The following is a 25749-nucleotide window of genomic DNA, read 5'->3' on the forward strand; positions in this document are numbered from 1 at the left end:
CATGTCTGGTAAGGATATGAGCATTCTGAACGCTGTGATAGATTGCTAAGATTAAGTATTTATGGCGAATCGCTGTTCACGCATGTGCAAAGTAAATGTCGTCCGGTATAATTTTGCACTTCAAGCGTGCTTCTGCTCAGTTGTAAGTGCCGGCCTGTTCCATCGTTTTCTTGCTCTCTTCGGGTTTCCCGCCTGCGTTTATTCCATTTGAAAAAGTACCAACTATCCCAGCCCATCTCGTACAGGGCTATTATAGCCATGGTTTTGCATGCACTGCTCCCACCCTCATTTTTTCTTCATCCTCACCCTCATTTGCCTTTGCAGCACTAGTACAATCCTACAAAAGTATGCCATCAATGGTTTGTCTGCATGACACCACATATGAATATGCAATGATTTCGCACTCTCGATTTTTTTTAGCCTGCTCACCCTCACATGAAAAAGCGACGTTCATGCAGGCAACAATGAATGCCAGCAACTAATAATGGCAATGTGAAATGACAAGTGACCCCAATGAAAGGCCAGATTGCCCTATCAGAAACGAAAATTTCGGGTACCAAGTGTACCCTGCTATACCGGAGGACAACTTTTCTTGGCAAGAAGGGGAGCTACAGGGACGGAGATTCTGCACATGTATTCTTGCACAAAGTTATTCGATTTAGTATGCCTCTCGTACCACTACGGAAAGTGGTGGCTTCCTGAAGTAAGCGTTTCATTTCGACAAAAATGCCACTTATAACATTTGAGGTGCACGTAAAAGGCTTAAAAATTGACAACGCATAAAGCGAAATAAATATATTTTACTGTTTGTGTTACGTTCTCTGAAGGAGCCGCATGAAGACAATTAAGGGGCAACTTTTATAACTCACGTAAAAAAATACGCACGCCATTGTAGAACTTGATTCATTGGCGAAAGGACACGCGTGATTTGTTGTATAGCCTTCGCTTCATTTTAAAGAAAAGTTGTTTGCCGGTATAAGCGAGAGATGGAAGCTGCCCCGACAAAGCTATGGTGTTGATGGCGGTGCCGTACGTGCTTATGCTCCGTTCCATACATCATGGTGATATGCTGTGGAGGCTATATCGAGACTTTTTGCAATGAATGCGTCCGTCCTAAAATATATTACAATGGTTTTCCCGCCTGAGATATTCTCATTTGAACTTAGTAATAAATGAGGATGTTTTGTGCGTAGGAGATAAGTACGCGCCGATATACTGCGCTCATTAAGTTGTTCTCTATCATTTCATGTCTGTTTGTTTTTACAATTTGCAGACTGTCGCGACGCTCTGCGTGCGCATTTGGCACGGTTCGCACGAGCGTTACAACGATGACGGCCAAGCGCGGGCCACGATCAGTTACACATACTGCTGGCCGAACTTCTTGCATAGCTTACGCAGTTTTGCAGCCAATGTATGAAACGGAGTGTTAAAGAAGTGACTCATGGATTCGAGTACATTGTACTCAATTACGGGACATGTTTTTTTTAATCACAGCATATCTACGGAGTGAATTATAATCAGTGGGGCGAAGCTTCGAAGGGATTTATTGGCAAACCATGAATTATCCACTGGCCACGTCCAGTTCGTCTGTTTTTGCGTCTGTCTGTCTGTCCGCCTATCCGTATGTATGTCCGTCCGTCTGTCAGTCCATCTGTCTGTCCATCCAGCTGTCTGTCTGTCCATTACCTCCGAGATGACGGGTGTGTGGCGTGTTTCTCTCCGGCCGTCCCAATCGCCGCGCTCCTCAGCAAAACCAACGAGTATCACCTCACGTGTCCGGCTATCTTGAGAGGGCGCATTGAGTGAGAGTTGCGGCGGCGGCTGAGACTATAGCACACAGCAGAGCGCACGCATATCCAGCGGGAGCATGGCATTTTTTTTCCGCCTACGAGCAAGAATCACCACCAGGATCTTTTGGCTGAACTGAAGGAAAGTATTCTTCTCTGTTACTGCATTTATTTTGGTCCAATTAGCGAAAAAAATGCATGACGGCTACTGCATATTTCTGATAGGTAATTGTAAGGAGGTGTAAATTCGTCTGTGGCAGTATTAACTGTTCTCATTGCGGCTCGTTTTGTCTCGGTGGGTGTTAAATACCTCAGTTTGAGAAATATAGAGGCACACTGCATATAGAGAGGACTTGTATGGGGGAAGACTGGACTAATTATCGTCGTTGAATCATATTGCTCTCCTATTTAGAATTTTACTATTATATCGCAAACGAATATTTATGAGGTAGTTAACCGAAGCACTGTTTAAAAAAGTGCATATTGTCACTGCTATGTAATACCGCAGTGTTTCATACCAGGTACATCAAACTCTGAACGCGTGCTGCGTACTTCTTGAAAAAGCAAAACATTTCTATGTTATTGCCCAACGTATCCACTGAACACCGCAAACTTCACAGTGTCAATTCATGGGCGACCATAAGTGACCAAAACGTGCCTGTAACCAGCCCGTGGTCATCGCAGAACCAGCGAAGTTCAGTCTAGACATAGTCTAGACGCATAGCGACCACCTGCACCCTCCTCCCTGTGTGCTGCCTCAGCGGCTCGACAGGAGGATTCTTGAAACGGCGCTACAGTGAAAAGCAACACTGGTTACATGAAATAAAGAAAAAGCTACCCTTTTAATCGAATATAACCTCGATCGGCCTGCCATTTTTTTTCTTCGCCAGTGCCCTCCATACTATAGAGCCCGCAAACTTCAAAGTAGGGTAATTTCCCAGCACATGCGGATTTCTTGCACAAGCATCGCAATTATAAGTGCTCTAATAAGGGCGGCGCAAATCTACAGAAAAAAAAGTCCATTTGATAATATATACGCCCAAGCATCGAATTTGCCTCTCGTACACCTTGGCCCGACATTCTCAAATAATTGCTAAGTTGTATAAAAGCGCCAAACAATTTTTTTCTCGCCATATGCAAGCTTCGCCAACAGCACGGCAGCCTTTTCGATCATACGAAGTAGCGCCGCGGTGCGGAGAACAGAGCTGGCCACGCCCACCTCTGAAACGCTCTATGTCGGTGCGAATGGGACGACCGGAGAGAAACCCGCCGTGCGCCCGCCATCTCGGAGGTCATGGTCTATCTATCTGTCTGTCCGTCTGTCTGTCCGTTTGTCAGTCCATCCGGCCGTCCATCTGTCTGTCCGTCCACCCCTCTAGTGAACAATCCAAGTACCGCCGGCCATCTCGCATCTTTTCATAATATATTTATTATCTACAAGAACGGCCATCCAGCGGACATTGAAAGGACTAAAACAAAATGTGGCTACTGCATACAGGAGACGCACGGCCCACGAGCTTCGCCCCTAAATGTGGTTAACGATTTGAGTACAAGGCACTCTACGAGAGGGCTTAAAGCTCTTACATGGCACGAAAATTATGAGTGTTTATAAAAAGTGAGTAACAGTTTAGAACAATAGGTACTCTACTATGAGAAAACATATTGTTACACGACATCGGCAACGAGAAAGTACCAGGTAGACGACGAAGACGATGAATGCGACCGCGCTCGTGTTGTTGTTGCTGTTGTACCTCCATCTCGGCTGCAGCTCCCTTTGACTCTCCCTGTATACTCTGTAAATATATTCATTTCATTCATTCTCTCACCCCGTGACATTTGGTGGAGGTGCGGGGTACAACACGATATAACGGAGCTCCGCAGTGGCCCACGTTTGGATTTTTCCACCATGGCAAACCAGGGACCCGCTCCCGCTGTGGTGACTACAACAAAAACTGTTGTCCTTCCGCATCTAAAAGATCCTGGCACGTACTGCGGCACTGATGACGTCGACATTGAAGAATGGTTGCCGTAGTACAAACGTACAAGAAAGAATTACCACTGGGATCAAACTCTTATGTTGGCCAACATCATTTTCTACTTGAAAGGAACAGCAAAAGTGTGGTTCGAGAACCACGAAGATGAGATAGGAAGCTGGGATGCGCACAAGGAAAAGATGCGCGCCCTTTTCGGCAAGTCTGTGCGTAGAAAGGCAGTGGCCAAGAATGAGTTGGCATCTCGTGCGCGAACGTCAGCAGAGTCCTACGTGACTTAGATACAGGACGTGCTCGCTTTTTGCTGAAAAGCAGACGACGCATGAAAGAAACCGAGAAAGTAGCACACATATTGAAAGGCATTGCAGATGATGCGTTCAACCTTCTCATATGCAAGGATTGCAACACGGTCGATGCCATCATCAAGGTGTGCCAGCGTTTTGAGGCCGCAAAAAGTCGACGTATCGCCCACCATTTCACTCGACTACCAAACACAGCAGCAACTTGGTCGTGCGAAGACTGGCCTGCACTACAAATGCCGTTGACTGCAGAGCATGTGACCAAGATCATCAGACGTGAACTTGAAGCTCTGTCTCCTGCATCCACGTGCTCCTATGCCGGTGCCCAAGCCCTCAGATCGTGCCACTGGTACATGACATTGTGCGACAAGAGCTTTCCCATGCTGGACTGGCCTCCGAGTGCACTACAGCTCCCTCTCAGCCGATCGACCGCCGTCGACCCCCTGTTTCGTATGCCCAATGCCAAAACCTTCCGGTGCGCCCTCGCAATCCAGCCGAGTGGAGGACTACTGACGATCGTCCGATTTGTTTCAACTGCGACCGTTGGACACGTGGCCCGCCATTGTAACACTCGGTGGTATTGACATCAGACATCCTATGGGTACACCCATAGCCCTGAGATGGATCATGGACGCTTTCAACCATACCGGGAATCACCTCAGGCCACCAGTGAAGACGTTCCTTCTATGCCACCATATCGTCATCTTTCTCCTTCTCCGCATGTTCAGCAGTCCCGTTCACCGCTCTCCCGTCACCCGTCGTCTCGCTCGCCCCGATTTCGCCGACCAACGTCGCCGAATGACCATCTGCCGCGGGAAAACTAGATGATGCAGCTCCCGGAGGTGATGCTGCATCGACCACTTGCCCGCCAAGTCCTCTGACCACGCTGCCGACTCGACGCAACCTTATTGACGTTGAAGTAGACGACACACCCGTTGTTGCACTTGTGAACACAGGGGTTCACATATCAGTGATGAATTCAGAACTTCTTTGCCGCCTTAGGAAAGATTTAGCGTCACCCACAGTACTACTCATCCAGGTCGCCGACGGTGGCACACTTCCCGTGCTTGGAATGTGCTGCGCGCGTTTAAGTGTTGCTGATCGCTCCACAACAGTGTTATTTGCTGTGCTCGAGAAAAGTTCCCATGAACTTATCCTCGGCAAGAACTTTTTATCCGCCCACTCTGGCCTTTCTGATTGTGGAACCAGCATGCTTCAACTTGATTTACCGTGTCACCATGACTACCCAACACCAGCTCAACCACATCTGTGTTCTGTAGATCACGTTCGCCTAGCACCTCAAGCCGTTACCTACGTGAACCTGAGATCTGTGCTTCCTGTTCCCGACGGTGCCTACATGTTGACACCTACTGCTGACGTTCTGCTGGCCAACAATGTTTCCATGCCTCACACACTTTTGACAGTCACGGGAAATACAGCATCTCTTCTGATCCTAAACTTCAGCTGGTGCACTCAAGTTATCCCAGATGGTATAACTTTGTCAAAAGATGCTTCTATCGATGCTGCCATTTCGGCGTTCGCTGCCAAATTTTCTTCGTCCTCTGCTCCATTCTCCTCCTCGAAGAGCGCAGTGGATGCCACCATCGACAAGATGATCGCCCTAGACCTCCTTCCAGCACAGACAGCTGATATCCGACACCTGCTGAAATCCTACCGTGACATCTTTGATTTTGATGGCCGCCCTTTGGGTCAGACATCCTTCGTAACTCATAGGATTAACACTGGAGACGCCAGCCCCATCCGACGGCGTCCTTATCGCATGTCTAATGCTGAGAGACAAGTTATCCAGCACGAAGTTGAAGAAATGCTCACAAAAGACATCATCGAACCTTCCTGAAGTCCATGGGCATCGCCGGTCGAACTAGTCAAGAATAAGGATGGCAGCTGGCGCTCCTGCCTAGACTACCGTCATTTAAACAAAGTAACACGTAAGAACGTGTATTGACTGCCGCGTATTGACGATGCTCTCGACTGCCTACATGGGTCTGCCTACTTTTCATCTATCGACTTACGATGAGGATACTGGCAGATTTCTGTCGATCATCAAGACCATGAGAAAACCGCATTCATTACAACGGATGGACTTTTCCAGTTCAAGGTTATGCCATTCGGATTGTTAATGCCCCAGCTACATTTGAAAGGATGATGGACTCTCTCATGCGTGGATACAAATGGCCCACATGCCTGTGGTATCTCAATGGCGTCATCGTATTTTCACCTACATTTGAAAGCCACCTTAGCCGCCTATAGGCTGTCCTTGAGGTTTTCCGGACAGCAGGACTTCAGCTAAACTCTTCCAAATGTCGCTCTGGCCGTCGGGAAATCACTGTGCTGGGCCACTTTGTCAGGGCTCGAGGCGCGCAACCTGATCCTGACAAAATTAGAGTTGTCAAAGATTTTCCCGTACCACGTTCCGCAAAAGATGTACGCAGTTTTATCGACCTCTGTTCTTACTTTCGCCGTTTTGTGAAGAATTTCGCTGACATTGCCCGACCACTTACAGAACTACTGAAGAAGGACAGGCCTCTTTAGAGGGGTACTGACCAAGCGACTGCCTTCAGCACCCTTACAACATTATTTACTTCCCCATCCATCTTGGCCCATTTTGACCCATCAGTCCATACTGAAGTTTGTACTGATGTCAGCGGACATGAAATCGGTGCTGTTCTCGCCCAGTGGCAACGAGGACAGGATCGCGTCATCGCTTATGGCAGTCGCCTCCTTTCTCCTTCGGAGAGCAAGTTTTCCATCACAGAGCGTGAGAGAGCCTCGCACTCATCCGGGCAGTCGGAAAATTTCGACCATACTTGATTGGCCGCACCTTTCCGGCAATTACGGATCACCATGCCTTGTGCTGGCTGTCGTTCCTTAAAGATCCAACTGGACGACTTGGCCGTTGGGCCTTAAAACTCCAAGAATACAGCTTTGACGTGGCATACAAATCTGGCCTCATGCACCAGGATGCCGGCTGTCTATCCCGTCACCCCGTAGACCCACCCGACTTTTCAGCACATGATTCTGATTCTTGTGTCTTCGCCATGTCTGCTTTCACCGACATACGCAAGTAACAGCTCAGCGATGGTAACTTGCGGTCTATCATGCAGTCTATACGTTTGCCCCACGTAGACCCGTCGCTACACTTGTTCGTTCTAGGCGATGGCATTCTTTACCGATGAAACACCAGCGCCGAGGGACCAGAGCTATTACTCGTAGTTCCTGCGACACTTTGTTCCGCTGTTCTTGAACAGCTTCACGACGCCCCAACCACTGGACGTCTCGGGGTCACGCGCACGTACGATCGCGTGCGGCATAGATTCTTCTGGCCAGGCCTTTACCATTCTGTGCGCCGATACGTTGCCGCTTGTGAGTTCTGCCAGCGCTCCAAACATTCCACCTTGTCACCAGCTGGTCCGCTCCAACCAATAGACATACCCACCGTCCCCTTCTACCGCGTCGGTCTTGATCTTGTTGGACCATTTCCTACTTCTCTCAATGGGAACAAGTGGATAGCCGTGGCCACTGACTACGCCACAAGATACGCTATCACACGAGCGCTACCGACAGCTGTGCCACTGACGTCGCGGACTTCTTGCTTCATGACGTAATTCTTCACCATGGCGCTCCTCGACAGCTGCTGACCGATCGTGGTCGCTCATTTCTTTCAAAAGTAGTAAGTGACATCCTTCGCTCGTGTTTGACGCGTCACAAGCTCACTACGGCCTACCACCCGCAAACAAATGGTCTTACCGAGCACCTAAATTGAACCTTGACAACAATGATCTCCATGTACGTTTCCAAAGATCACCTTGATTGGGATAGTACTTTGCCTTATGTGACATTCGCATACAATTTATTACGCCACGACACCACTGGCTTCTCCCCCTTCTGTTTATTGTTCGGCTGCCATCCAGCGTTACCTTCGAGACTCTTCCCCCATCAACTACGCAAACGATTACAGAGTACGCCCAGGATGCCACTGCTCGGGCTCAAGTGGCCCGCCAAATCGCACGGGAATGTCTTCTTGGCTCGCAGCTCTCTCAGAAGGCCCGCTACAATAGCCATCACAGAGTAGTTTCCTGCTCTCCAGGATTATTGGTCCTCCTCTGGACACCATGCCACCACGTTGGCCTCTCTTTGAAGCTCCTATCTCGCTACTCAGGGCCTTAAAAGGCTCTATGCCAGCTTACTGAGGTCACATATTATATCGCGCCGTTGGACAGTCAGTCGTCGTCGTCCGCACCCGCCACTGACGTCGTCCACGAGTCCCGTCTGAAACCATACATCTCCGCATATGATGCTACTCTCCTTTAGGTGCCGAGATGGCACTACCAGCGGCGGGGGTTTATATGTTACATGACATCGGCAACGAGAGAGCATCAGGTAGATGACGAAGACGATGATTGCGATTGAGCTCGTGTTGTTGTTTCTGTTGTACCTCCATCTTGGCCACAGCTGCCTCTGACTCTCCCTGTATATTTTGTAAATATATTTATTTCATTCATTCTCTCACCCCCGTGACAATATTAGGCCAGAACCACGCGTACATTGTCATTGACGACAACTATACGATAACATTAATATTATTTATCTCTTGAAAGCCCTATATCACTACGCCGGCAACCCGGCATATTTGGCTTCACACATTCTCTAATATTTCGAGCAACCTTATCTTAAGTCACTCTTCACGTAGCATTCACTCTTCCTTCGTGTCCTGTGTGCTGCCCTACAAAACGTTAAGGAAAAAAATATGTAAAAAGTTGTGCTACTCACGTCTGATATTAGGGCACTTTGCCACTTTCCTAAGGAGAGGATCTATGGAAAGAGCAAAGAGCACTGGTACGATTGGGCATCCCTGGCGAACACCTCTTGTTACTGGAAAGCTTGCTGTCTCCACGCCGTTGATGAGAAATCGGCTGGTCATGTAGGTGTATAGAAGCTTTATATAGCGAACGTACTGCTCAGGCAAACCAAACATTCTAAGTACGCAGTATAAGTAGTGTGGGGTCTCGGCGAGGCGAACAAGCGCATCGCCACGCCACGCTCTTGGAGTGAACGGACACAGCAGACGCGGTCGGTACAAAGCACACAACATACATACATTTATTAACTAATTTAACGACGATATCGTCCGCCGAGTGTTACATCAGTTTTAATTAACACGCTACCATACAAACAACATAACGCAGTGACACACTAAACACACAATAACATGATAAACACACACTAACACACCCAACATACTAACAAATACCCAAGGCGGCGTCACCAACGCCTGACTTTCCACGTGGGACCCCGGCGCGAAGCCCGTGGTGCCGAGCTACGGGGACCCACGCTACAGACAACCGTTCGCGGCAGCTGCCACGCGCAGAAGACGGCTCGCTCAACTCTCGCCCACCACCACCAAGGCCTGCCTTCCGCCAGGGGCCACCGCCGGCGCTACCACTCTACCAACAGTGGTACTCAAAGCGAACACAACGCCATCTATCGCCCGGCGGCGGTCACCACCGAAACAAAGCCTTGGAGCGAGAGACGTGCGCCACGCGGCGCAGACAACTTTACAGGGGGGTGTCAGCATCCCCACAGTAGTCATGATCGACCCTGTCAAAGGCCTTATCTTGGTCCAATGACACGAAAGCACCGGTAACGTTTTTGGCGTTGGCATAGTAGAACAAATCTTTTATCAGAGTAAGTGTTTGAAAAATTGACTTCCCCGGCACTGCACACGTTTGCGTGGGTGACACTATATCGGGCAGAAAAGGTTTTAGCCTCAAGCCAAAGATCGTAGCTACAAGTTTGTAGTCCGCGTTAAGCAGGGTAATCGGCCTCCATGACCGAGGATCGTCAGGATCCATGCCCTCCTTTGGGCCCCGCCGCGGTGGTCTAGTGGCTAAGGTACTCGGCTGCTGACCCGCAGGTCGCGGGCTCAAATCCCGGCTGCGGCGGCTGCATCCCCGATGGACGCGGAAATGTCGTAGGCCCGTGTGCTCAGATTTGGGTGCACGTTAAAGAATCCCAGGTGGTCAAAATTTCCGGAGTCCTCCACTACGGCGTCTCTCATAATCATATGGTGGTTTTGGGACGTTAAACCCCACATATCAATCAATCATGCCCTCCTTTGGCAGCAAGACTACACGGGCCTCACTGAAAGACCTCGGCTTTTGCCCATCAACAAACCCGTTAACCATGTCAGTAAGTGCGTCGCCTAGGACGTCGAAGAAAGTTATATAAAATCCCGTCAGTATTCCGTCTCGACCTGGAGCCGTGGTAGTGTTCATTTTCCTCAAGGCTTGCCAAACTTCATCTTTCGTCGCCTCAGCGCAGAGCATATCAGACGCCTCAGGACACAGCATGGGCAAGCCTTCGCAAAAATCTGCGATTCTTTGACGCTGGTTGCTGTCTTTGGAGCGATGATCTGCAGAGCAGGGCCTTTCAAAATGCGCCCTAAAGACCTCCTCGATTGATTTTATATCTGTGACGATGCTCCCACACTCTGTCCGTGCTGCACCGATAATACTGGGCTGGTGCTACCTTACCCCTACTCACTGTGCGTATGCCAAGTTACCTAGTTCATCCGTAGGCAGGTGCAGTTCCTCTGCGTGTTTGAAAGCCCCTGACCTTGCCCTCAACAAGAGATAGTATTTAGCCTTTTTGGCCCCAATGTGCTCTTGAATTGCGCCGGTCAGATTGCCTGCGCGCTCAACGATTTGAATACGCCTCAATGTTTCATTCATTTGTGATGTTAGACGTACATGGCGCATTTTCCCGGCCTCCTGCGCAATCACACGTCATCTGGCCTTCAAGAGATCCCATGCTGTCGGCGTAATTTGCGGTGTGTCTTCCAAAGACGCATAGATATTCATGCGCATTTCAGATAACGAAACTTCATCATATAAAATTCATGAATCTATTCGCCACAACTTGGAGCAATGCCTTCCCAGCTGGGCCTTCAAGGTGAACAGCACTGGCATGTCGTCGCTGAGCTTGCGTTGCCCAGGCGCTAAAGAAATTACATCGCATGTCTCTAAATTTTCAACGAGCTCGTTAGGGATATAGACTTTGTCAATTCTGCTCTGAGACGTACCCTCAACGCTCGTGGCTCCAAAAGTGTTTTCGTGAAGCGTTGTCCATGCATCGACCAGCTTCAACTCTCTACATATTTCCTGCAACTATTTCGAATGGTATGTGCTTTGTCCTTGACTAGGGCCTCGAACATCTCGAATGTAATCAAAAACACAGTTGAAATCACCTAACAACACGCACGGTGCTGAATTTAACAGGAATGACCTGGCACCTCTAAAAAAGTCATTGGCAAGAGACCTATCCACGGGCGCGTAAAAGTTGGAGAATCGGATTTTCTGGTCGTTTATCCACATGTCCGCCGCAATAACACGGCCTTTTGCATCGAAGAGGCAATGCGCACCCCGCCTGAACCTCGGATTGAGAAACACGACACCGATGCCACGTGACTGCTTCTGCGTTAAGGAGAAGAAGGCTTCAACCGAAAATCTAGTACGGAAGGTCATGATGTCGTGCCGCGTTCGAAAGTTGGTCTCTTGGAGAAAAAGCACGTCGACCCCGAGCGAGCGCACAAGGTTCATTATCTCCTGTTGTTTTACAAGATTTTTGAAACCACGAACATTGAAAGTCATGAAAGATAGCCTATTCATTTAAAATAAATTTTGGGGCAAACGAAACAATCGTTTTTTTCCTCTCTTCTTTTTTTTAACAGCGATACGTAAGAGGACGGCACGGCCTCTCCTTTGTCAAGCGCCAGTGGATGAAGTCAACGTGATGATACTCGAAAGACTGGCGCTGAGATTTACTCATGCGCACAGATAGGACGGACCCAGTAAGCAACACCAATAATAACAGAAATAGTACACGCAGCATGCAACGTAACTCACATGATGCAATTACTATAACAGGGCATAGCCACGACAGCATAGAGCTCACAAATTGGCACATGAAGCTTCCATCATGAATGACAGTAACATATGGAACACTAAACAGTTTGCATGCATCAGAGACAACAAATGCATAGTGGTTGTACGGCTGGGAAGCAAGCATTGCAATGGTTAAGACAACGAGAAGTGGAAAGAATGGATGTGGGCAGCACAAATTTAAAAAACATTGAGTCCTCACCCGCATCAGGTGATGGATCTCGGTTTGGCGAATCCACTCGGGGCTTTTTTGATGCTGCGCGGAGGGGGTGACATCACTTCCACTGCTTGAACTGCCAGGCTTGGTGCGGCGCTGAGAGTTTGTGGCTCTAGACAACTTGTCGGGAGAACACGTATTTTCAGGAGACAAAGATACCGATTGTGAGGCTTGCGAAAATCTGTCACTCCTTAATTTTCGTGATGGTGACCGGCTCCTACGATGTCTGGATGTCTTGTCGGATGCTTCTTCTTGGGCCTGTACAGTGTGTGTGTGAGGCGTGTTAGGTTTCCTTGAAGATGGTCTTTACTTCTTTCGTGGGCGTCATCTTCGCGCTACCTTTCAGGCCCACAGGTAGCCGTTCATGGAGCTCGTCACTTGCACTTGTTGCCTCAGAAGGTCGGAGCGATTTTCCCGGCTGGCCAGCGCTCCGAGATGCTTCGGACACATCCTCCAGCGGTGATGCGTTCGAAGATTGTTCGTTTTCTGTGGCCTTGAGTTCCTCTAATGAAGACGTAGCAGACGCACTCGGCGTCTTCACAGCGTTGCTGGGATCCTGTGACGACGTTGTGGGAGATGACAACGCTGCCGTGTCCCCAGTCAGCGTAGAAACGTCGTTGTCACTCGTTGTGCATGGTGACGCTGCATCAACGCCGCTGGCGTCTTCTGTCTTGGCGTCATGAAATTCGGTGTCGGTTGCGCTGTCTTCATCCCAATAATCTGGAATATTCTATGTCCGTGGCTTGGTTTTTGCGTATGTGCCTGGAGGTACCAATTTGGGTTGTTCTCTTCGAAGCACTCTCTCCAAGTTCTGGGAATTCCTTCAGTGACTGTGAGGTGCTCTGCGCTGCGTCTGCGTATGACTTGGGACCGAAGCAATCTTTCGTCGCGTGGTCCCTATTACAGCGCTTACACTTCGACACACAATCCTCAGATGTATGGCCGAAGGTGCCACATCGTTGACAGAAGGGTGTTGTGCAAGTAGCCGCAACATGATCTTCTCTGCTTCAGCGTGCGCATACTCTGCGCATACCACGATACTCGAGCATCACGCGGTGACCTTGAATTGATAGAAAGTTAGGGGCGTGCTTGGCCATCTCGATTCGGACGATGCGGGTACCAGTGTACGTTAATTGATGCCTTTGCGAGGTAACAAATGTGATACCCTTCACTTTTCCGTATGGATGAACAGCTGAAATAACTGCGTCAACTGACACGTACGGCGGGAGGCGGAACACACTGACTTGTACGCTTGGCGCCCGACTGCTTCAACTTGTACCTTGTGACCTTGTAACTTGAATCCTTGGTTTACCATCAACTTGGTTGCTTGTGCAGCCGACCGAGCCGCAATTAGGAACTTCGAAGCTCCGAGGTGTTGCAGGAACAGCACCCATTCACTACCTATGACGTCTTCGAGGCCATCGATGATCTCGTGGACGGACGCCGTCCCCTCCGGAACGGTGAAGTTGAAGCAGTGCTCCTTGAGGGGGAGCGCCACAGGCCTTGACGCCATCCTCGCTGGTCCCAGCTGGGGCCGACGACGAAGGGATCAGGCCTCAAAAAAACTGGCTCGGAAAGTCGCGAGTGGACACCTGGCAGCAACGCCGCCGGAACGCTGACCGCGTTGAAGACTGGAACGCCAAAGCTCATTAGAGCGGCACCCGTTCGTACCTCGTAGTCGTAATAGTAGTGTGTAACCAGTCTTACATTTTGACCTCCAAGGTGGTGCCAGTGGGAGATTTCTTCTGTGCGTTGTTGAGCAATAAAAATTCGCAGCGTGCGCGTTAACTAAAAGCCGAATTCTCCTGTCTCTCATTCCCCCTTAGCTGCCATTGGCATGTACACTGAGCACTATCTGACAAGAAAGGGTTGCTACGTTATACTCGCTGGGCGTAACCTTCTTGGTTTTAGAAAGGTTTAGCGAGCGTTGGGCCGCTGTGCCCTGAATACAGTGAACTAGTATGTACCATGATCTCTAGGTGATTAAATGTGGGATGTAGACACGAAGCGCAAGCTGTAAAAAAGTGTGCGTGTGCCTCCTCTCGTTCAGTCCTTGAAATGTCCGCTGAATGGCGGTGCTTCTATATGGGGAATATATGATGAAAAGATGCGAGATGGTGGTACTTGGAGTGTTGAATAGGTGGACAAACGGACACACAGACAGATGCATGGACGGACGTACGGATGGCTGCACGGACGGACGGACGGACGCAGGAGCGGATGCATGGACGAACGTAGGGACGGACGCACAGATGGACGTGCGGACGCACGAAGAGACGCGCGCACGGACGGGCGGGCACACTGACGCACGCATGGACGGACGGATAAAAGAACGAATGGACGGACGGATGCTTCACCCCACTCTCCATCATTCACTCCGTGGATATGCTGCCATTTTTTTCTTACCTTTTTATGTCGCAGCGTTAAAGCAGCAATACACTTCGACGTGACCCGGTGCGCGTGCATGCGCGCCGGCGTTCGTTTCGTCGCGTCACGCCGGCGATGCCACGCCAGGCGCCAACCTGCCTGCGTTTCTTAGAAGCATGCGCGTTTGAGCGCGCACGTCGTCCATCCGTATTCGAAATGGGGACGCGGGGAACCCCGCAAGAAGCTGTCCTGTCTCCGCTGCTATTCAACATTGTCATGATGAAGCTCCCGCAAGCATTGACAGTAGTGGAAGGAATATATCATGCAATATACGCCGATTATATAACAATCTGGACGAATCGGGGCAGTTTAGGAGAAATTGAAGACCGCCTGCAGCAGGCCGCCTCCATTGTGGAGGACTATGCGGCCCAGTGTGGGTTGCAGTGCGCTCCAACCAAATCTGAATTCCTGCATATCAGAGAAAACATTAAAGATAGGACGACCCTGAACTTGATGGTATCAGGATCAACAATCCGAGAGGTTTCAGAACTACGAATCCTTGGCCTTCTGATTCACAACAGAACAAAAAACAGCACCACGCTAGACAAGCTACGGAAAATTGGAGAACAGGTAGGGCACATGATCCGCCGAGTGTCAAACAAGCGCGGGGGGCTACGAGGAAGGGACGCGATTCGGCTCGCCAATGCTTTTGTAACTAGCAGGATTCTATATTCAATACCGTACTTACGAATGACTAAACACGAAGAGAACAGAGTCGATGCTATTCTTAGGAAAGTAATTAAGCGCGCACTTGATTTACCCATCAGCACTTCAAATCAGAAACTCTCAGCATTGGGAGTCTTTAACTCTATACAAAAGCTCCAAGAAGCCCACCTCACAAATCAATATACGCGTCTTACGCAGACGCCCCCTGGGCGGCGCCTACTGGACCGCCTCTTGATCCGACACGAATGCGAAATCGAAAACGCGGAGCGTATTACTAAACTTTGGAGAACAAAACTCTGGGTGTCCCCGCTTCCCCGCAATATGACCAGGGAGGCGCACCAGGGTAGAAGGCAAGCACGCGCTGAGGCACTTGAACAACGGCTTGGCTCCCGTAATGGGGTCTATTACGTCGATGTGGCCGGGCCATCACCTAGGGGATACTACACGGCGGTGGTACTACATCAAGGAACGCAGGTGGATGGCCTCACTTTCAAAGCCACAAGCTCAAGTAAGGCGGAGGAGGTGGCCATTGCACTGGCAGTATCCCATCCAAACTCAAAACAAATAGTTACAGACTCTCGAAGAGCCTGCGGGAGCTATCTTGCAGAAGAAATCTCTCCATTGGCTAATAGACTTTTGAAATTCAGCATCAGGAACCGCAATCCTACCCCAAAACGTCTTATATGGACTTCGGGACATCAGGGTCTACAGGGTAACGAGGCTGCACATGCAGCGGCCCGCGTGCTTACTTCCCGGGAAACTCCCCGTTCCCCTGATAGACCTGAACGTCCCACACCTTTAACACGGTTTCGAGAAATCAAAGAATACTACATTGAGCAACGCCGCTTGTATCCCGCACCAGCGAAGGGACTCTCGAAAACGGAGGAGCGCATCCTGCGGCGCCTACAGACAAATACGCTGCTCTGTCCAGCCACACTAAAATATTACGACCCTAAAATAAGTGGGAAGAGCTAGTACTGTGGGGAAATGGCCAACACTTACCATATGGTCTGGGCCTGCCAAATGAACCCAAAATTAACCCCCTTTCCCAACCCCACCAAAGAGGACTGGGAGACGATCCTACTCAATAGCTCCACACTAGAGGAACAGCGAACTCTAGTGCAGCGGGCTCGGGTGGCGGCCTCGACTAATGACGTCCCGGACTAGGGATGTCAACCAGCCCGGTTGGGATAAGGGCTATCTGGCACAGCCAGCATCAATAAAGGTTTTTTCCTCCTCCTCGTCCATCCGCCACGAAGAGAGGCGGACACTGTGCTGTCTGGTTAACGTCGTCGACGCGAAATGCAGCATGTCGCATTTCACGCCGGGTGCCGCCGAGCCGCGCCGACCGATGCTGGTCGCGCCTGACGTCAGACTATAGAGTGCTCGCGTTTTGCTATTGTAGCGTCGTAGCGCCCAGCGTGCGCTACGCTAGCAAAACACTACGTCGGAAAATATCGGTGGTGGTGAAAACATATTTATTTAAATATTGGGCCCTTTAAAAGAAGGTAACGCTCGGAGCACGAGATCCCGCCAAATTGTAGGTATTTCGTTTTGAGGACTAGTTGAAGCACTACCATGCAAAGTGTCGTAAGACGCGCATGCATTCAGCAGAATTTCCTTTTCAATGTTCCTTAAAGCAGCCGCGTCCCATCGCCGAAGATTTTATATATACTCGTTGATGGTATTTTTTTCCTGGCGCATTGCCAGTTTTGTCTCCCAAATTCATTTTTATTTGAGCAACTGATCCGTCAATACGGTAGTCTCTTCTATAGTTCATGGATAAGTATGGTTCGGGTGAACGGCTCTTGGTATCAGTCGTCCTTAATCGTTTCGATCAACGACGACTGATGCACCTTTCGTGTTTTTATTGCGACAGAAATTATATGAATAGTCTGGGCTGGTTTTTGCCGCCGCCGTCATTCACGTATATGCAAATGTATGTATATATATACGGGGAAAGATTTGCTAGCCTGCTCTTTTTACAGAGCCAACGTAGCCTTTCCTGCCTTGGTTGTGTCCGCACGCGCTTATCTCGTTTGCGAACAGGAGGAGAGGGGGGGGGGGGTAATGGTTCCCGGGCTATCACTGGAACAATCAGCGCACGCCTTGTGCCTCCTGTTACGAAGTGCGCCTCTGACGACGTTACGAAGGGCGCCACGAATCCCACCGCTGCCACCAATGTTACGAAAGACGGCGACGCCAACACGGTCCCGAAGGCGCCACTGCTTCGAACTCCGCCGGGAAGGTCACCAGCCGTTTGGTAGCGCAGGTTTCTCAGCTCGCGACTGCTTCTGCGCAGAGCTGATAGAAGAGACGACGGTGAGTTAAACAAGGCTTATGTATAGCATAGATACAGAGGCGTTACAAATTCGGCACTGGGGCCGACAGTTTAGAGACTCGAAAAGCCGAGCTCTCTTCTCTGACACATAGGTCTACTGCTCGCGACGCGCCGCAGGGCTTTTTTTATATGCACCGGGTGGATTCCTTGAGTAACCGAATGTCCAACCAGAAGCGCTGCTGGTCATGAGGTCAGAATCTTCCAATGAGGTCGCCACTGGGCCGCGTCATTCTCATCAAATACGGAGCCGCTGCACGTGGCTGCACCCAAGGACGAGCGACGTCACCACGCATTGCGTAAGACTCGCCAGACAGGAAGGCACCGCCGCGTGATGACGCCGTTGAGTTGTTCGCGTCAGGCGGGCTCGCGTGCTGGCCTTGACACAGATTGCCTTTTTCAGAGGCATGGACGTTCGATGTGGACTCGCAGACATAACAGCACCCCCGCCCCCAGACAATGCGCCGGAAAGACGAGCTGCTTACACGTGGCTCGGATGTCAGGCGCGCTCGTTCGCCAGATCCCTCCAGGTTCGCCTCCAGGGCCATGGGGGGAGAATGCAGCTCCAGACTCCGTTCCGGGAACACATCCCATTCTTGAGGACGGATCCCAGCTCCACTGGCTTGTCGCCACAACTTGTCGGCCAGCTTCGCTCATCTCTTCTGACGATCTTTGGTCTCAGCATTTGTCGGTGGTTCTGCAACTTGTCAAGAACGGTTCGACAACAGACAACACAAGACACAAGCGAGTGCCCTAGGTCACCCGACAGAACACCAGACAAAGCATATTACAACATATACCTAGCTACGTGTATATCGGAATTCCGTTCCCTCTAAATCAAGAGGCACATGTGGGACACAAGACTCCTAAATTGTGAACTCAAATTTTTACACGTACAACAACGTAACGAAATAGAACAGAACATAAAGTTGGCTCCTAGAGCTCATTCTGGATGAGAGCGCTCAGCTAAGGCCGTGATGAGGACAAAATTATTCCCCGAATCGCCAGCGGGAAAACGAAAGGTGGAGAAGATACTAACTAAATGCACGGCTCAATGCGTCTGCATTAGCGTTTAGCTTTCTTTTTTTTTTTTGTAGCGAACGTCAAAGTTGTGCTGTTGGAATATCATGGCCCACCTCAGTAACCGGCCACTTTTAGGCGGCATTTTATTTAACCAGGTTAGAGGACAGTGGTCCATTTCGACCACAAACCTCGAACCGGAGACATAAAAAGCTAGCTTTTGAACGGCCCACACGAGGCAAGCGCATTCCTTTTCAGAGGTACTGTATGCCTCTTCCCTGCCGCTGAGTTTTCGACTTAAATACAAAACTAGCCTTTCGTTACCAGCACTGTCTTCCTGGCACAATACAGCTCCCATGACGCGATCACTCGCGTCGCATTGAATCACAAATCTCTTGAAGAAATCGGGTGCCATGAGAATGGGCTTTTCGCTTAGGGCCTGTTTTAGCTGGCAAAACGCATTCTCCTTTTCTGAGTCCCATACTACTTTAACCGGCTCGGATTTTCGAAGTGCATCAGTTAGAGGGCTGGCAATGCTAGAGTAATTTTGCACGTAATGCTGATAGTATCCAGCCAGGCCCAAGAATGCCCTTATCTCAGATTTTGTGGTTGGACGTGGATAGTTCACGACGGCGGCTACCTTAATTTCTGAAGGTCTACACCGGCCACGCCCCACAACGTGCCCCAGGTAAGACACCTCGCCGCACCCTAGGTGACATTTAGTAGGTTTCACGGTAAGACCAGCTTCTTTCAACCTGTTCAGCACGACGCGTAAATGCTCGACATGTTCTTTCCAGTTGTTGGAGAAGATGGCGACATCGTCAAGATACGGCAGAGCGAACTCAGAGAGGCCTTTAAGAGCGCAGTCCATTAAGCCTGCAAAGCAAAAGAGCGCATGTTTCAATCCAAAGCTCAGCTTAAGTGGACTATACATTCCAAATGGAGAAACAAATGTGGCATAGTGGCTAGCAAGCTCCGTAAAGGGGACTTGCCAATACCCTCGCACGAGGTCTAACGTGGAAATATAGCTGGACTGTGACACAGTTTCCACCCTCTCCTCTAAGTTTGGTATCGGGTAAGTTTGGTCTTGAGTTATGGCGTTAAGACGGACGCCGATAATCGATGCATGGCCTCGGATCTTTTCCTGGCACTTGAACCAATGTTAGAGGGGATGTATAGTTACTCTCGCCCGGTACTATGACTCTCAACTCCGGCATTTTATTCATCTCCTCTTTCATGATCTGCTTTTGCGCAGGGGAACAACGATACGGCTTGCTACGAATTGGCTCCTCACAAGTTAGCTCGATATCGTGTTCGATCACCGTCGTGTTTCCGGGACGGTCCAAAAACACACCTTGAAACTCGGAAACAATCCTTCTCAGGTCCTCCTTCTGGACTTCACTTAACCTGGGCTCTAGGTTCAACTGCTCCAAGATTACCTCCGATCCCCTTTCGATTACATCACAAGAACTCAAAATTTCTGCTCCCTCTTCCTCTGAAGCATTCAACAGCAGATTTACGACCGCTTGACGATAAACGTATGGTTTTATCAAGTTACTGTGGTAAATTTTGTTCGGCCGCCTTCCTAATGTTACTTCATAATTGGTATCAGAAAGCTTCGACTTTACTTTGGCGGGCCCTTTCCAATGAACCTCACGCTTGTTTTTTTTTTTTTTTTTTGGACGGCCGCAGCAGCATTACCTGACTTCCTACTTCAAAAGCGCACTTCTTCGCCGATTTGTCGTAGTCCTCCTTCGACAACACTTGTGCAGCTTTCATGTGGCTTTCCACAAGATATTTCGTTTTCCCAAGCCTCTGAAGGAGGTCTATAACATACGCAACCACATTAGGGTCCTCATCGAATCCCTCCCAGGACTCGCGTAGCATTAGCAATGGTGTTCTCAAACTCCTGCCATACACAAGCTATTCAGGGCTAAAACCAGTGCTCACATGAGGAGCTGATCTCAAAGCGAACATAGCGGGAGGAATACACGGTTCCCAGTCGCATTTGTGCTCGTAGCAAAGAGCTCTCAGTATCCGTTTCAGAACGGAATGCATACGCTCTATCTGATTAGATTGCGGGTGATGGATCGAGCTGTGCACTACTTTTATTCCACATTTATCCATAAAGGTAGAGGTAAGGCAGCTGGTGAAGACACTACCATTGTCGCATTGGGTTTCAGAAAGAAATCCGACGCGTGAAAATATGGATAGCAGAGCATCCACGTCATGAGGGGAATTGAGCTCCTTAAGTGGTATCGCTTCCAGAAATTTCGTGGCTACACAGAGAGCAGTCAGGATGTACTGACAACCTTGCCTTGACTCTGGCAGTGGCCCGACGATATCAATTACTAGGCACCGAAAATGTTCTGTGATAATTGGCACAAGCTTCATGCGTGCCTTCACTTGTCCGTGGACTCCCCTGCTCTCTGACAAGTGTCGCATGAGCGTACAAAGTCTTCAATATCCTTCCAGCATTTCGGCCAATAAAACTCAAGGGAAACTCTAGCCTTGGTCTTTTTTATGCTGAGATACCCTGCCCATGCGTTTTCATGCGTCAGTTCCAATAGTTGGCGACAATACTTTTGTGACATCAAGAGCTTCTCATGCTTGCGACCTTGCGCATTTGTGTGGCTCCGATACAAAAGCCCTGCTTTCTCAAAAAAAAAAGAAACATTCTTTTCCTTTTTTCCCAAGTTTAGGCTTTCCATTAGCGCTTTTATCGAGAGGTGCTCACGCTGCTCTCGAATGAGGGTTTCTCGATCAACCCTTGACAGCTTACTCCAACTTTCCGCTACAGGCGAGAGCGTTCCACCCCTCTCGCTCTGACTCAATGGCGCCATGTCGTCTCCTTCTGCTACGGAAACCGCGCCAGTCGCTTCGGCGACAGGCCGCTCGAGTGACTGCTCACATGACTCACACGGAGAATTTCCTCTCTGAGGTTTCCGTCGACTCGCCGCCAAGGTCATTTGATGGTTCACCACATTGAACTACATCAAGCTCCTGTGAAAGCTTCTGCGCTTGCGATCGCGTGAGGGCCATGTACACTAGGTTGGGGAAGAACGATTTACCCTGCTCTTGGAGAAGCTGCTCTGAGTTGTTAGAGATAAGATAAAGAAAACGATCGGGAAGCGCGGCAGACACAGCCGCTTCGGTGCGAAGCTTACCGAACAGGCCTTCAATGATAACCGTAGCGATTGGTAAGCAAGCACTCTGCTCCTCGGCTACTTGCCTGATCCACGAGCATTCTCCTGTAAAGTCATCTGGAGACACCAATGAAGGATGGACAACGTCCATGGTTGCCGCTGAGTCTCGAAGTGCTCGACACGTTTCCCATTCACACTAATTTCTTGGAGATACGGCTCTAACAACCGCATGTTCTTTTCCGATTATCGGATTGTTGCGAAAGCAAACTTTTGCTTACAGTTTATCGCGATGTGCCCTTCCTTTTCGCAGTTGTAGCAGATTCGCGGCTTCCGTTGATCAGGTTTCTTTGAAAAGCCCTCTTTCTTTTCATCTTTTTCAACGCGCACTGCCCTGCTATGCAACTTTCGGCGAGTATAATACTCCTCAGCTAACTCTGCTGCCTTGTTTAGCTGTACTTCACCAAGTTTGTCCTGCAGCCAAAGCTTGACATCCTCCTCGATGCAGCGGTAGAATTGCTCCAATGCAATGCATTCTACCCCTTTATCGCGGTCGTCATAAACACCTTCGCCCTTGACCCATTCAATTAAATCGGCTTTAAGACGAAACGCGAAGTCAACGTGTGACTCATTCCCCTTTTTAGCATACCGGAACCTTTGCCTGAAAGCCTCGGGTGACAACTTATAACGTCTCAAGAGCACTTCCTTAACCTCGTCACAGCTCTCAAACGCTTCCCTCGACAAGCAAGTTATCGCGTCGGACACTTCGCCGGAAAGAAGAGCTAACAGGTTCTGCGCCCAAAGAGACCGCTCCGAAGCATTTCGCTCACAGACGTGTTCAAACTTGACGACGTACTTCGCCATGTCTTCGCCTACTACAAACGGTGGCAGTTGGTCGCGAATTCTCCGACCGCTGACCTGAACTGTCGCAGAAGCTACGCTAGGCACCTGCGAACACTGTAGGATTGCAATTCTTTTCATTTCAATTCAAGGCGCTCCTGTCTCTCGGCCTCCTCACGGCGTTCTCGCCTTTCAGCTTCTTCACGTCCGCGAGCTTCTACTTCTTGCCTTTCGGCCTCCTCGCGGCGTGCTTTGATATCCGCCCAGGCCTCATCGACTTCCTCAGCCGACAGTCCTTCATGATCTCGAGGATCGCTTGCTTTCTTTCGCACGGCCCAAGGTAAGGCCAAGTTCCTCAGAAATTTCGATGAATTCCCTCACTTTAAGGTTCTCCATCGTTCACACTAGCATCTTGCTGTTTGCCCCTGTTAAGAATCTACTTGCCGTACCCGCTATAATTCTACTAGCAAGACGCGCAAGCAATTTTTTAACACTGTCGTGTTTTCACCCTCTGCATTGACTTTGGTTTCAAAGCGCTCTGACTTGGCTTGAAATGATCAAAGCTCGCTCACCAATGCTTCACACAACCCTTCTCTAAAACTACTATAACCTGAGCTAGAGTAGTCTGGTGAACTGAGGGGAAAACATCAGGCACTCACCGCATCGATGTCGCTGACACCGGCCGATCCCGCAGCTGCCAACCACTGTTACGAAGCGCGCCTGCGACGACGTTACGAAGGGCGCCTCGAATCCCACCGCTGCCACCACTGTTACGAAAGACGGCGACGCCAACACGGTCCCGAAGGCGCCACTGCTTCGAACTCCGCCGGGAAGTTCACCAGCCGTTTGGTAAGGTTTCTCAGCTCGCGACTGCTTCTGCGCAGAGCTGATAGACGAGCGGGCGAGACGACGGTGAGTTAAACAAGATTTATGTACAGCATAGATAAAGAGGCGTTACAAATTCGGCACTGGGGCCGACAGTTTAGAGACTCGAAGAGCCGAGCTCTCTTCTCTGACACATAGGTCTACAGCTCGCGACGCGCCGTAGGGCTTTTTTTATATGCACCGGGTGAATTTCTTGAGTAACCAAATGTCCAACCAGAAGCGCTGCTGGTCGTGAGGTCAGAATCCTCCAATGGGGTCGCCGCTGGGCCGCGTCATTCTCATCAAATACGAAGCCGCTGCACGTGGCTGCACCCAAGGACGAGCGACGTCACCACGCATTGCGTAAGACTCGCCAGACAGGAAGGCACCGCCGCGTGATGACACCGTTGAGTTGTTCGCGTCAGGCGGGCTCGGGTGCTGGCCTTGACACAGATTGCCTTTTTCAGAGGCATGGACGTTCGATGTGGACTCGCAGGCATAACACTCCCCAGCAGCGGGAGCTTCTACGGGCTGCGCTCTCAACACGAAAAAACCGTGTCAAAAGTGTACCTGCAGTGGCTGTGTTCTCTTAAGGGGCTTTTATACTAGAGAGGCACGACACCAATTTCGGTCTCCCGACTGTCTTTGGGAGTGTCTTTTGTCTTGTCGTCATCATATTTACACTACAATGGCACAAACACTCCACCGATCGTCTCTGAAAGCCTCTGTCCGTGCCTTGTCTTGCTTACAGCCTTTCATTGGCCAATTCTAAAGTCACACTGGAGGCACACGCAGCGACACCGGCTACAGCTGCACCTCATTTTCTGCCATGCTCCCTGCTCTGCCATCGTCCCTCTCCGGCTGCCCGGCACAGCCCCCGCCATAATCCACGGCGTCGAGGGACGGGGGTGCGGATACAAAAAGGGGAACCAAAGAAAAGACTGCCGCGGGGTGCGCAAGGTGCTTATTCAAACGCGGAGGAAGCCTCGGAGGGGGCATTGTTATGTCTCCCAATATTTCCCCCTTCGTGGTCGTTTGAAGCAAAGGCATGAGCAAATTTTCGCTCGGCTGCAGATCTCCCGACGACACGCCATCGACAGGTCTGCCAATGTGTTTTGCTCGTGTTTTCGGCCTGTCATTATGATACACTACGACGACATGCTGTCTTTTGAGGCGTCGTAGTCGGCCTAGTGTGACAATGGGGCCTGGCGACTTCGTCGGCGGGCGATTCGTCGGCCGATGGTCTGCGTCAGCCCCGTGTCTGCGTCCGGATCGTGTCAATGTCGTATCGCTATGGCGTAAACGCCTTTACAACAGCGTTTTCTAGAGTTACGCGAGATCGGATGTTAGCCTTGCTTCGTAAAACATTCAAATATGTTGCTACCGCATTCATTGCTTCGCCCTCCTGACGAAACTGACTTTTTTGTTCGTTTGTTATATTAAAAGAGCGTGGCAAATACAGCTATTTTTTTTTCTTTTAGGGAGCAGTACAACAAGGACTGCAAAAAGTGTGAATGGCGTGATGCTCTGGTCTCGCCATACGAAAAGGAAGTCTCGTATGATGCATGCTAGGTAGCTGAAGTTCTACGGAATTTTTTCACATTATATTGGGTAGCAAATGTGCTGTAAACGCCGACTGAAAAATATCTGCCTGACTCGCCTTGAAGGTAGAATGTGTTGCCCTTAATTTATTTGTTGTACTGTTTGTTTTCCAGAGACCTACTACGAGGAAACTATGTGCTCTGGAGCTTAAGCACGTCTCAGAATCTCAACGCACTTACATAACTAACGTAAGTGCACAGTTTTTTTTTTTATTTGTGTAAATATCCACAAAAGTATTTTGCCGAATTGTGCGAATAGAGCTTATAAACGCATGCAACGGTGCAACTAGTCAAGTAAATAGTATGCCTTTCTCTAAGTATTATTCATTCCATTTTTTTTTCAGCTTTTCCCAGAAAGAGAACGATACAAGCCCCATATCTTGGTGGTAAAACGTTGCACACCGAGTACGTATTCACGACCAAAAGCACGAGAATTGACCGAAAGAGAGAACTTATCTAGCAGGAATGCCACTTCATCGACTGTACAGTTGGGTCGCACAAGGCCTGCTCCAAATCGTTCCATGCGAACAACGTTGCATAAAAATATAGTGCATACATACAACTGCAGAATAAACATATAAAGTGAAGAAGCTTA

The 25749-nt window shown here is 49.7% G+C and overlaps 1 long non-coding RNA gene across 1 annotated transcript; it reads left to right on the forward strand.

The window, feature by feature from the left end:
- The first annotated feature begins 1829 nt into the window (after window positions 1-1829).
- Window positions 1830-25749, forward strand: LOC142814647 (uncharacterized). Its single transcript, XR_012895007.1, has 4 exons — window positions 1830-1933; window positions 25039-25125; window positions 25269-25343; window positions 25499-25749. It is a non-coding gene; the product is annotated as an uncharacterized LOC142814647 (long non-coding RNA).

Source organism: Rhipicephalus microplus, chromosome 4 (genome assembly GCF_043290135.1).
Source record: "Rhipicephalus microplus isolate Deutch F79 chromosome 4, USDA_Rmic, whole genome shotgun sequence".
In the NCBI taxonomy this organism is placed as follows: domain Eukaryota; kingdom Metazoa; phylum Arthropoda; class Arachnida; order Ixodida; family Ixodidae; genus Rhipicephalus; species Rhipicephalus microplus.